Source organism: Harpia harpyja, chromosome W, assembly GCF_026419915.1.
Source record: "Harpia harpyja isolate bHarHar1 chromosome W, bHarHar1 primary haplotype, whole genome shotgun sequence".
Taxonomy (NCBI): domain Eukaryota; kingdom Metazoa; phylum Chordata; class Aves; order Accipitriformes; family Accipitridae; genus Harpia; species Harpia harpyja.
The window spans coordinates 9,173,333-9,187,878 of NC_068968.1; positions in this window are offsets into that span (position 1 = coordinate 9,173,333).

Consider the following 14,546-nt stretch of genomic DNA (forward strand, 5'->3'; position numbering starts at 1 on the left):
CCCTCCCAAGATCTTGCCCAGCCCCAGCCTACTGGTGGGGGGGGGAATGTTGGAGAGACAGCCTTGATGCTGTGCCAGCACTGTTCAGCAGTAGCCAAAACACTGGTGTGTTATCAACACCTTTCTAGCTACCAATACAGAGCACAGCACTATGAGGGCTGCTATGGGGATGTCCTGGTTTTGGCTGGGATAGAGTTAATTGTCTTCCTAGTAGCTGGTACAGTGCTATGTTTTTGAGTTAGGTATGAGAAGAATGTTGATAACATACTGATGTTTTCAGTTGTTGCTAAGTAATGTTTAGTCTAAAGTCAAGGATTTTTCAGCTTCTCATGCCCAGCCAGCAAGAAGGCTGGAGGGGCACAAGAAGTTGGGAGGGGACACAGCCAGGACAGCTGACCCAAAGTGCCCAACGGGGTATTCCATACTATGTGACGTCATGTCTAGTTTATAAACTGGGGGGAGTGGGGCTAGGGCGAATCACTGCTCAGGGACTAACTGGGCATCAGTCGGCAGGTGGTGAGCAATTGCATTGTGCATCACTTGCATATTCCAATCCTTTTATTATTGCTGTTGTCATTTTATTAGTGTTATCATTATCATTATTAGTTTCTTCTTTTCTGTTCTATTAAACTGTTCTTATCTTAACCCATGAGTTTTACTTTTTTTTTTTTCTCGATTTTCTCCCCCATCCCACTGGGTGGGGGGAATTGAGTGAGCGGCTGCATGGTACTTAGTTGCTGGCTGGGGTTAAACCACAACAGGGGACAATTAACTCCATCTCAGCCAGACCCAATACAATCTCCACCCCTTATTCCATACCATTTGCGCCATGCTCAGGTCCCACGTAATTTAATACACATATATTTTCTAACCATTCCATTGTATTTAATTCTCATTACTGAAATCCCTTCTTACCAACACTTACAACTTAAACTACATACTTAAACTGCCTTTATACCCAACATACAAATTTATATGTTCTCATTAACTACTATCCCCTGTCCTTTAACAGATAGATATTACTCTCCCAGTATTCATGAAAAAATTGTAGGAGACCCTGCAAACCACTGTGGGAGATGCGTCCAGGTTAATTGTCCTTTCCACGTAAAGGCAAACAAAAGTTGGCTGTCCTCATCTAAAGGAATACTAAAGAAGGCGGTGGTTAGATCAATCTCAGTAAAATATCTTGCCCAATGTGGTGTTTGTAGAAGTATGGTAGAGGGATCGGGCACTACTGGGTGAGGAACCACTACATGCTGGTTAACTACCCGCAGATCTTGTACAAAACAGTATTCTGGCTCCCCATCTTCATCTAATCTATTCTTTTTTACAGGGAGTATAGGAGTATTATACAGTGACACACATGCTTTCAAAATTCCTTGAGCTAAATACCAGTCTATTTGCTTTTGAATGCTCTTCTCAGCTTCTTGGGGAATAGGATACTGTTTCATGGCCGGAGAGGGGGATCAGTGTAAAGCACATGTGGATAAATAAGGAAAGTGATGGGAAATATACCCAGCACAGAGAAGGGGACACCTTTGGCTGAGGTACTACAAATTTGGAAAAGAATTTTTGGTACAGCAAGCCTATCAAAAAAGCACACAGTTACCTTATGCCGAGAAGGCTGGCCATTTATAACTAGAGATGGAAACCCAGCAGACTGGTGGCCACCGCAAGGGACCTTTGACCAGCACAGACTTACCTTTCTGCGACATTGCCTAGAGGATACGTTCCCAGGACAAATGGATTACTGGTATGTTTGGGATGATTTGGCGTGGGAGAGAAAAAAACAAAGTCAGAGGTGTGGGATGAAAGAGGCATCGCCAAAGGTAATGCTTGCAGTAGTGGAGGCTACTGCCCCGGACGAAGCCTCAGATAATGCCCCAACTGTATCCGCCCCACCTTATGCGTGTAATGCTCTTTCTTTGTCTTCTGATTCTGCTCTGCTGGCTGCCACACTCTATCCTATGGTTTCTACTGTCTTACCTAATCCTGCTGCCATGCAACCAGGGGTGGCAGGCGAAGCCCCCCCCACCTGTATTGCATGTGTCCTGGTTTCGGCTGGGATAGAGTTATTTTCTTTCTAGTAGCTGGTATAGTGTTGTTTTGGGTTCAGTATGAGAAGAATGTTGATAACATACTGATGTTTTCAGCTGTTGCTAAGTAATGTTTAGACTAAGTCAAAGATTTTTCAGCTTCTCATGCTCAGCCAGCAAGAAGGCTGGAGGGGCACAAGAAGTTGGGAGGGGACACAGCCAGGACACCTGACCCAAAGTGGCCAACAGGGTATTCCATATCATGTGACATCACATCTAGTATATAAACTGGGGGGAAGTTGGCCGGGGATGCAGATCGCTGCTCGGGAACTGACTGGGCATCGGTCGGTGAGTGGTGAGCAATTGCATTGTGCATCACTTGTTTTGTATATTCCAATCCTTTTATTATTATTACTGTTGTCATTTTATTATTGTTATTATTATCATTATTAGTTTCTTCTTTTCTGTTCTATTAAACTGTTCTTATCTCAACCCACTAGTTTTACCTTTTCCTTCCGATTCTCTCTCCCATCCCACTGGGTGGGGGCGAGTGAGTGAGCAGCTGCGTGGTGCTTAGTTGCTGGCAGGGGTTAAACCACAACATCCCCTCAGCAGCATATTACCCAGCTTCTCAGCTGTCCTGCTGCAGCAAAGTTTGTATGTGCTGGTGTTTATATCCCTCCCCTAAATTTCTTGGCATCCTTTTCTCCCTGCAGGCGAGCGACCATTCCCCTGCACGTGGCCTGGCTGCCTTAAAAAGTTCTCTCGCTCCGATGAGCTCACCCGGCACTACCGAACCCACACAGGCGAAAAACAGTTTCGGTGCCCCCTCTGCGAGAAACAGTTTATCCGGAGTGACCACCTGACAAAGCATGCCCGGCGCCACACCGAGTTTCACCCCAGCATGATCAAGCGATCCAAAAAATCAAGCTCCAGCTCCTTGTGAAGGCAGAGGTGGCCTGGGGAGGAGAGTGGGGGAAGCGAGCCGCAGCAAGGATATGATGAACAGTGCAAGAGCAGTCTCCGCTGCCATGCTGTTCAGTCTCTACTCATGGTTTGAAAGCACATGTAGCCGAAGTTTAAAAAATAAGTACTCTGTGCCCCCCTCCCCACCCTTTGCTAGGAGCAACAGTCTTAAGCAAATGAATTGCAGAGTGAGTGAGGGAAGGGATGGTGATTGGTCTAGGCAATGACTTTCTTCTGTAATTTAAAGCATTGACACTGGTGTATATATGTCTGACTGGATGGTTTGGCCTGTGACACCACAATAGCGTGGTCTTTGTGGTTGCTGTGTCATGAACATGTTTTGTTGAACAATGTAACGCTGCTTGTATTTAAAATTTGAGTAAACCCACATTTTACTCAGAGTCACTTAAATAATTCTCAAGTAAAAACTCCATAGCACATTTTAAAAGTGGGTTTACTTCTATCTCAGAATGATCCTTCATTTAAAAAGGTGGTTAAGAGAAATATTGCATTTATTACTAATAGCATCTGATCGATACACAAAAATAAGGTGAATTTATACTCAAGAAGACCCATTACAGTAAATGTCTTTTCAATTTTTCTTTGTATTAACTATACTTTTGAATATAAGCTGCACTTTTTCCAGTAAAAAAATGTATACTTCAAGCAGATACTTAAAGCAAAGAAAGTCACAACGGCTCAGTCATTTACTGACAGTATGTGTATTTAGCTCTATTATTTACTTACCTGGAAAAAATAGAAATCAGCCTGTGTAATGTGGCAGGGTGCGGCAGAAAGAGACTTAACTGCAAGGTTCAAGCAAATGATTTATTTGAACTTCACTTACAGACTTAACACGCCACTATTGCAGGTTTTACAGATACAATGGAGGAATGCACTATTGCAATTTTAAAAGCAAGAGTAGTACACTATTACAACCACAAGCGATTCACAGACAACCACAAGCACACACGTGTTTACAAACTTAAACCATAAACAATATTCACTTACCCCTCCAGGTAAGGGCTCTCAATCCCAGGGAAGCTACCTCGACCGGCATCCCGATCAAGGAGGGGAAGGGTCTCCTTCACAAGCCAACTGTATAGTTGGAGAAGTGACTCCCCCATTTCCAACCTGAATCTTAGAGTTTTTATCCCCTGACTTGTGGAACGGTGTGTATGACTATGCCTGAGTGGATTATGATATATGCCTGAGTGGGTTATGTATATCTCAGTGGAGTTTCCCCTTATCTTTCTTTCTTTTGCTGGTCTGTGATTGTTTGAATACACAAGGTTGTCTTTTGAAACTGAAGCTGAAACCCTCCAGCTTTTCTTTACCTTGCTTCCTCAGGCAACTGAATAGTGGTTGGATTGAGACTCAGGGCATGCTATTTGTTAAGGGACTTCAAGGCTCAGTTCAGGTTTTGGTTCTTTGAATGGTGCAGCCACCACCCTGTTTAGTTTAGGGCTTATCAGACAACCCAGGGCTAAGCTATCTACACAGCTCCCTGTGAGTCATCTCTGCAGAGAGACAGGGCCTCAAGGCAATCTAAGGCTGGGTTGCTTTTGTAACCCCTCATGAGTCGCCTGTGTGTACTAGACATGGTGAAACTTGTTTGTGAACTATGAGCTGGACAATCCATACACAGGGGTATGAAGGCAGAAAAATACATCTCTTGGTTAACCCTATACTTTCATTTGACAATAAATACAGTACTGTACTATAGAAATGCTACTAACAGTGCTTTATTTTGCTGTGTTTTGTTTGAATGGATGCATAACAGCAGCTGTCATCTTTATAAACTGCTGCTTTTTAAAGTTTTTTTTTCTCTTCATACACTTGCCTTAAAGATTTATTCTCTTCATAGGCTTATCTAACTCCTGCAAAATCCAATGGCAGTTGTGTGTGCTTATGGAGAGAGTAGACATTTCCTTAAGAGCTCTCTATTAATGGAAACAGCTAAAATTATTGTAAAGAGCATTTTGAAAGGGCTCCTATATCTCTTTGTAGCTGTTGCTGTAGAGTATGGGGGAAAACCATGAGCTAATTGGAAATACAACACAGAAGTTGTGTCATAATATTCCTAGTGTCATAAGCTTCTCTAGGTACCTTGCATTGTACCTGTATCACGCGTGACACATCAAATACTGAGAAAGGCAATATTTATTTTAAAACTATCTTTTGCTCTTTAAAAGGAGCAAAAACATCACTGAAGGAAAACTTTAAATCATTGTCATTATCTGAGTATTCCATCTTTCCTATGTTAAAAGCATGAACTGTAAGAGGTTATCAGTGATTTTTTTTTTCCTTCCCCAACTACTCATAGGGGAAGAATTATGTTTACACATTTTTCTTTCCAGAAACATTCTTCTGTTCTGCTTTCATCCCTCAAGAAGACGAAGGGGAGGTGCAGCCTTTAGAGTCTTTGGGCCAAATTCATCTCAGGATAATCACACTGAAATCCAAAGTGTTTCCCCCACAAATGAATTTAGGTCACCTTGTAAAATTTTTTACATAAAAATCTTGTTAGTATACCTGCAATTACAGTATCTTATTGTATTACCTGATAAAAAGCTTGCTTCCTAGAAACAAACATAAAAAAATAAACTCAGTATTTTCTTCTACAGCTGTATATAGCTTTCAGCATTAGAAATAGTTTGCATACAGTTCATGATAAATTCCATCTATGCGTGGAGAACTGCTTTTAAGGCATTAGGGATATTGAGCAGTCTATGCAATAAAAAGGGATGTGTTTTCTTCAGTGAAGACATCAGGAAACCAAGCACATTTTCTACCTCCATTTCAGCTTTTTGAAACATTTATTTTAGAAACCAAACTTTAATTTCTGGTGTCCAAATTGAGTTGTAGGAACATGTGTTCTTCCTAATAAAAATAGGTAGCAGCAGTATTTCTATCTAGAAATATAAAGTGTTCTGCTTATGATGTCATGGTTTAACTCCAGCTGGCAACTAAGCACCACACAGCCGCTCACTCACCTCCCTCACACTGAGATGGGGGAGAGAATCAGAAGGGTAAAAGTGAGAAAACTCGTGGGCTGAGATAAAGACAGTTTAATAGGTAAAGCAAAAGCCACACACACAAACAAAGCAAAGCGAGGAATTCATTTGCTACTTCCCATTGGCAGGCAGGTGTTCAGCCATCTCCAGGAAAGCAGGGCTCCATCATGCATAATGGTTACTTGGGAAGACAAACACCATCACTCTGAACGTCCCCCCTTCCTTCTTCTTCCCCCAGCTTTATATGCTGAGCATGATGTCATATGGTCTGTAATATCCCTTTGGTCAGTTGGGGTCAGCTGTCCCAGCTGTGTCCCCTCCCAACTTCTTGTGCACCCCCAACCTCCTCGCTGGTGGGGTGGTGTGAGAAGCAAAAAAGGCCTTGACGCTGAGTAAGCACTGCTTAGCAGTAACGAAAACATCTCGGCATTATCAACACTGTCTTGGTCACAAGTCCAAAACATAGCCCCATACAAGCTACTGTGAAGAAAATTAACTCTATCCCAGCCCAAACCATCACAGCTTACCAGTACTGTTGTATTGGGTTTGCGTGGCAAGGTTTTGGTAGCGGGGGGCTACAGGGGTAGCTTCTGTGAGAAGCTGCTAGAAGCTTCCCCTATCTCCGACAGAGCCACTGCCAGCTGGCTCCAGGACAGACCCACTGCCACTGGCCAAAGCCGAGCCAATGAGCGATAGTGGTAGCACCTCTGTGATATAACATATTTAAGAAGGAAAAAAGTTGCTGCGACAGAGAAACTGCAGCCAGAGAGAGGAGTGAGAACATGTGAGAGAAACAACTCTGCAGACACCAAGGTCAGTGAAGAAGGAGGGAGAGGAGGTGATCCAGGTGCCAGAGCAGAGATTCCCCTGCAGCCCATGGTGAGGCAGGCTGTCCCCCTGCAGCCCATGGAGGTCCACAGTGGAGCAGATATCCACCTGCAGCCCGTGGAGGACCCCACGCCGGAGCAGGTGGGTTCCCGAAGGAGGCTGTGACCCCGTGGGAAGCCCATGCTGGAGCAGGTTCCTGACAGGACCTGTGGACCCATGGAGAGAGGAGCCCACATTGGAGCAGGTTTTCTGGCAGGACTTGTGACCCTGTGGGGGACCCACGCTGTAGCAGTGTGCTCCTGAAGGACTGCACCCTGTGGAAGGGACCCATGCTGGAGCAGTTCGTGAAGAACTGCAGCCCGTGGGAAGGACCCACGTTGGAGAAGTTCGTGGAGGACTGTCTCCCATGGGAGGGACCCCATGCTGGAGCAGGGGAAGAGTGTGATGAGTCCTCCCCCTGAGGAAGATGGAGCGGCAGAGACAATGTGTGATGAACTGACTGGAACCCCCATTCCCCATCCCCCTGCGCTGCTGGGGGCTGTAGGTAGAGAATTCGGGAGTGAAGCTGTGCCTGGGAGGAAGGTAGGGGTGGGGGGAAGGTGTTTTAAGATTTGGTTTTATTTCTCATTACCCTACTCTGGTTGATTGGTAATAAATGAAACTAATTTCCCCAAGTCGAATCTGTTTTGCCCGTGACGGTAATTGGTTGAGTGATCTCTCCCTGTCCTTATCTCGACCCACGAGCCTTTTGTTATATTTTCTCGCCCCTGTCCAGTTGAGGAGGGGGAGTGATAGAGTGGCTGCATGGTGCTTAGTTGCTGGCTGGGATTAAACCATGACAACTGTTAATGCTGCCTTGTTGAGTGGGGTCAGGGCCATGTTTAACCCAACGACATTCAAAGGAGCATTCACATTCATCTTCATTCTTCTCTGTGAATATCACACAAACTTTACAGTCTGTCATACAGTCTGTATTGTTGCCATTGTGTAGGACAAATCTATTACTTGGAAAATTAAGGCTTGAACCTGTGAAATATGAAACACCCTCACATCCTATCAATCAACTACAGTGGGGAGCTATAGCTGATAAACACCTCTTAAATCAATATGTAAATGCTTTGGCTACCAGGAATAACCTACATATGGATCTAAATGTCCAAATTTGGGGATCCCAGCTTGAATAGTTGGGGTAGAATGCACATTTAAAGAAATGTCATTGCTTCTTCACATTCTAAAGGAATTAACAGATGGGGGTACTTTGGTCCATGAAACAATGGAACATATAGACTCATGTTGTTATTACTTGTGACAAAATCCTGTTTCTGAAAAAAACCCAACCAAACTCCACTCCTAAACAGTAACTGATTTGCTCTACTGTATACTGTATTTCAGCATAGGACAGATGGGATTAATGATGTGATTCATTAACCACTAATAGAATATATTGGGAATGATCAGGTTTAGAGATTTATATTTTATTGTTTTGTTCATTTGGCTTTTTAAGGTGGGGTTTGGTTTTTTTAGTAAAAGCAAACAACAAATCTAACATATGAAACAAACTCCAGGTTAGTTCTTTGCATCTTGAAGTTAAGTTTTGAAGGAGTGTTGCAAATATTGGGAGGGAAAGAAAGGAAAATCAGGTTCTCTAATACTGTATGTACTTGTACTATTTTGGAAATACTTTATAGTGCTGAAGTTAGGACAGCTTCTCTCCTTGGTTAAGAAAGCCCATTACTATAGAGAAGCCATGGCTTTAAAGGTATAGCTATGCAACATCTGTTTTGAACAATTTTTCATGACCTGTATTGCAGATCTATTTTCAGTTTGCAGATGGACTTAGCCCAGCATACACCAGACTGGACACATACTTCAAAATTACGGTTTACACATTAGTGATCTGTAACACTGTAAAATACCAACTTGTCAACAGTTTAATCAGTTATCAGTTTTCTTTTTGTACAGTATTGGTATTCTTTATAAGTTATTTTGCTGTCCTGTTTTGTAAATAACATGAAATTGTAAAACAAAAAAAAAGAAAAGGGAAAAAAAGTAGGCATAGATGGTTTTGTACATATATATATAATGTTCAAATAAAAAAAACAATTAAAAAAATGAATGTTGTTTTGAATGATTGGAGTCAGAGAGAGAGTGAACATGTAAACCAGTCTGAATTATAAAAAAAATACTGCTGCACATGATGAAATCCATGAGTTGAGTGGTGTATGAGCCAGCTTCAAAGATCTTAGCATTGCTAGTTATTATGCTTGGGTCTTGTTTCTCTACTTTTTCCAAGTATTTTCCCAGGCATTCCTTCTCCCACTACTCCAGGGAGACAAAGACTAATTGTGGCATAACTTACAGTGGGGGAAGAATATTACCTCATTAGCATGCTCCAGCTACTAGGAAGTTTCTCTCTCATTGCTCAGTGGCTTTTGAGCTCAAGCTGATGCTCTCCCTTGTACCATGCAGCTGCCCCATGAGCTAATGTGCTTAACCTTGTACAACCAAACTGCTACCTTGAGATTTCCATGGATTTGTAGGAGTTCACGAATGTAAGGAGAAAAACTACCTGTTCAGCCTCTGAAGGAAGGAAAGACAAGGAGCCCTGCCCTAAAAAGCTCACTGACATTTATAGTCAGAAGAACTAGCTAAGAGCAACTACTTACACTAACTTAACCTGGTACCTGAACTATGCTAGGGTGTGAGCAAAATTAGACCCCTGACCCAAGGGAATATTTTAACCCTCTGGCAATATTTAACCCTCTGGCAAGGCAAGCAGAGACAGAGGGATGGGCTAGTGCTATCTGCAGCTAGAACAAGCTATGTAAGCAGACTTCAGGTCTTGACATGATATTAATGACATAGTGAGACTGAGTGCACCCTCAGCAAGTTTGTGAAAGACACCAAGCTGAGTGATGCAGTTGATTCTCTAGAGGGAAGGGATGCCATCCAGAGGGACCTTGGCAGGCTTGAGGAGTGGGCCCGTGTGAACCTCATGAAGTTCAACAAGGCCAAGTGCCAGGTCCTGCACCTGGGTCAGGGTAATCCCCAATATTAATACAGGCTGGGGGATGAATGGATTGTGAGCAGCCCTGTGGAGAAGAACTTGGGGATACCAGTGGATGAAAAATTGGACGTAAGCTGGCAATGTGCGCTTGCGGCCCAGAAAGCCAATCATATCCTGGGCTGCATCAAAAGAAGCATGGCCAGCAGGTTGAGGGAGGTGACTCTCCCCCTCTGCTCTCATGAGACCCTACCTGGAGTACTGCACCCAGCTCTGGGGCCCCCAGTACAGGAAAGGCATGGACCTGTTAGAGCAGGTCGAGAGAAGGGCCATGAAAATGATCATAGGGCTGGAACACCTCTCCTCTGAAGAAAGGCTGAGAGAGTTGGGGTTGTTCAGACTGGAGAAGAGACGGCTATGGGGGAGACCTTATTTTCTGTCCTCAGGCTGAACAGCCAAAAGACAAATAAAAGAAAGAAACTCACATGCAGTTTTCTCCCCCCCCATCACTTTTAGGATAATAGACACAGAACTGGGGCATAGAGCTCATTCCCTTGCAATCTCATTATATAGCACTTTTCATAAATTTATCATTCCTCACCTTAAAACTCATTAATTTTTGTCTCTAGTTGTCTAATCAGAAAAGCTACCAAAAATCTTCCTACTGTACACAAGGCCTTAGCCTTGGATGTTTCCAGCCAATGAAATCTAATAGACTCTACAGAATAGTCCTCCCAGGAATTGTGTACATTTTGCCTGGAATAGTCACAAGATATGAAGACTGGAAGCATTCCAATAGATGCTAGCAGTAAGACTTTAGCTGTGACATGAGGAGGTGTGACCCTCAGTACAGACCAACTGATTCAGAGAACACAATTTCTAAAAGGAAATTCCCCCCCACTCCAAGGGAAGAAGAAATGAAACATGACATTCAATGCCATAAAAGTTCGGTTAAATGCCCACAGCATGGTTCAGAAAGCCATATGCAAGAGCAATCTCCTACCTGCTAGAATGACTTCTTTCACTTCCATGAGAGTCTAAAACACATGTTCTTCAGCACTCATTCAGAGCCAAGGAGGTTTCCTTTCTGCATCAGAGCTCCATAACAACTGCTACTTTCCCAATGTTTTTTTTCTATGGAGTTAAAAATCTCTTCCAGGTTGAGCTCCTCACATCTCCCAGAAATATCTGACAAATTGCATTGACAATAACTTGATGTAAAGTCGTAATTGTCAGAACAATGTACTTAACAAAGTCTGCTTTAAGGGATTGCCTTAAAGTGAAAGAAGGTTTCACAATAGCATGAATTTTGCAATTGCAGTGCTTTCAGTGCCATTCTGTCCTCAACTGAAAACTTCCTTGTCCCTCAAAATACCTCCTCAAACACTCCCACAGGTATTATGGAACTCTTCACCTTTCAAAAAAGGAACTTCTTGATTGACAACATTTTTTAATCCTTAATAAACACCTGTTTCTGTATTATTATACATTGTTCATATGGAACTCACCTATTCCTTATGGGGGAAGAGAGATCAGAGTCCCTGTTGCTTTTAGCTTCTATTTTTGAAATGGCTACAACCATTTCTGGTTCTTATTGGCTTATAGTCTCCAACTTGTAACTGATAAATATCCTATTGCTTTCCATATCAAAACCTGTGAGCCTCTGTTTCAGTATTGTCTGTTGTCTCTTAGGCCATTGTCATGGTTTCAGCCCAGCCGGTAACAAAGGACCACGCAGCCGCTCGCTCACTCCTCCCGCCCCCCTCCGGTGGGATGGGGAGGAGAATCAGAAAAGAGAAAAGAAAAAAAAAACGGAACCTCGAAGGTTGAGATAAGGACAATTTACTGGGACAACACAAAAAGAGAAGTTACAACAACAACAACGGTACTAATAAAAGAATATACAAAAGGAGTGATGCACAGTGCAACTGCTCACCACCCGGAACCTGACAATCTGCCACTTCCCCCACCAAAAGCCAAGCCCACCTCCCCAGCCCACTCCCCATTTATATACTGAGCATGATGTCACATGGTATGGAATAGCTCCTTGGCTAGTTCAGGTCAGCTGTCCTGGCTGTGCCCCCCCCCCGACCTCCCAGGTTCCTGTAAAAATTAACTCTATCCCAGCTGAACCCAGGACATTATCCACCCCTTATTCTATACCATCTACATCATGCCCAGATCCTACATTTTGCAATGAATCACCACCACTTTCCTTGTCTTATATACATATGTGTATATGGACACCCCCCTACACACACACACACAAATAGCACTCCCTTAGTCAATGGGCCATCCCTCTAATGTGTCCATCAATTTTATTTAGTCCATGACTTTGGGGCTCCATCTGTTGTAACAGTCCTTCAGGATAAGAGAGATGGTGCGAGGTGTTGGATTGTTGCATGCTGCCTCTGGAGCTTGCAGCTGGTACATTTGGTGCAACCCACGCCCTTGGTCTGCAGGTCGAAGATGTTGATCTTGAGGAAATCATTGGGAGCCACTTCAAGTTCTATCACTGTTGTACTTGGCTCGGTTTAAAAGTCCATCCTTCAGTCATTTTGGGTAATTCTTACTGTAATACCCTTGATATGGCATATAGACATAATGACATACATTGGCACGTTATTTAGCAGTTAACATCATACAGCCCAATTCACTGGCTATTCTCTCCCAAAATCAAATCTCCTTGAGGCACACACTCCTGGAGTCAGTTCTGGTTCCATCACTACTGCGCTTTGCTCACTTTTATCACAGTTCTTTTCTTGCTTGATCTAAGTGATCCTTACTATAGTACTATGGATATAGCATACAACAATTATAGTGATGATAACATACAGTAGCAGGGTTATATAGCAACTAATATCATACAGTTTAATTCTGGCTAGTCTCACCTAAAATTAAATCCCCTTGAGGCACACATCGGACTTCCCCATCTTTTCGCATCACCCACCAAGTGCACCCAGGCCCCTGAGCAAAAGCAATCCCATGAATGGGTTTACCTTTGCCTGAGGCAGGAGTAACCCAGACTGTCTTCCCTAACATATTTTTTATGTGCACTACAGGGACTTTATCCCCTTCTACAGTACGTAAAAATTCTGAGTGGGCAGGGCCACCCTGATTGGCAGATCCTCTGGTGTTGACTAACCAGGTGGCTTTTGCTAAATGTGTATCCCAATGTTTGAAAGTTCCACCCCCCATTGCTCTCAATGTAGTCTTTAACAGTCCATTGTATCGCTCAATTTTCCCAGAGGCTGGTGCATGATAGGGGATATGATACACCCACTCAATGCCATGCTCTTTGGCCCAGGTGTCTATGAGGTTGTTTCAGAAATGAGTCCCATTGTCAGACTCAATTCGTTCTGGGGTGCCATGTCACCACAAGACCTGCTTTTCAAGGCCCAGGATAGTGTTCCGGGCGGTGGCATGGGTTACAGAATATGTTTCCAGCCACCCGGTGGTTGCTTCCACCATTGTAAGCACATGGCACTTGCCTTGGCGAGTCTGTGGGAGTGTGATATAGTCAATCTGCCAGGCTTCCCCATATTTATATTTCAGCCATCGCCCTCCATACCAAAGGGCTTTAACCGCTTGGCTTGCTTAATTGCAGCACATGTTTCACATTCATGGATAACCTGTGCAATAGTGTCCATGGTCAAGTCCACCCCTCGATCACGAGCCCATCTATATGTTGCATCTCTTCCCTGATGGCCTGAGGTGTCATGGGCCCACTGAGCCATAAATAGCTCACCCTTATGTTGCCAGTCCAGGTCCACCTGAGCCACATCAATCTTGGCAGCCTGATCCACCTGTTGGTTATTTTGATGTTCTTCAGTGGCATGACTCTTGGGTAAGTGAGCATCTACATGACGTACTTTTACAACCAGATTCTCTAGCCAGGACGCAATATCTTGCCACAGTGCGGCAGCCCAAATGGGTTTACCTCTGCGCTGCCAGTTGCTCTGCTTCCATTGCTGTAGCCACCCCCACAGGGCATTTGCCACCATCCATGAGTCAGTATAGAGATAGAGCACTGGCCACTTCTCTCTTTCAGCAATGTCTAACACTAGGTGGATGGCTTTCACCTCTGCAAACTGACTCGATTCACCTTCTCCTTCAGCAGTTTCTGCAACTTGTCGTGTAGGACTCCATACAGCAGCCTTCCACCTCCGATGTTTTCCCACAATACGACAGGATCCGTCAGTGAACAGGGCATATTGCCTCTCATTTTCTGACAGTTTATTATACAGTGGGGCCTCTTCAGCACATGTCACCTCCTCCTCTGGTGACATTGCAAAATCATTGCATTCCGGCCAGTCCGTGATCACTTCCACAATTCCTGGGCGACTGGGTTTTCCTACGCGAGCCTGTTGTGTGATCAGTGCGGCCCACTTACTCCATGTGGCACCAGTTGCATGATGTGTAGAGGAGACCCTCCCTTTGAACATCCAGCCCAGCACCAGCAGTCGGGGTGCTAAGAGGAGCTGTGTTTCAGTACCAACCACTTCTGAGGCAGCTCGAACTCCTTCATATGCTGCCAATATCTCTTTTTCAGTTGGAGTATAGCGAGCCTCGGATCCTCTGTATCCCTGACTCCAAAACCCCAGGGGTCAGCCTCGGATCTCCCCTGGTGCTTTCTGCCAGAGGCTCCAGGTAGGGCCATTCTCCCCAGCTGCAGTACAGAGCACATTTTTAACA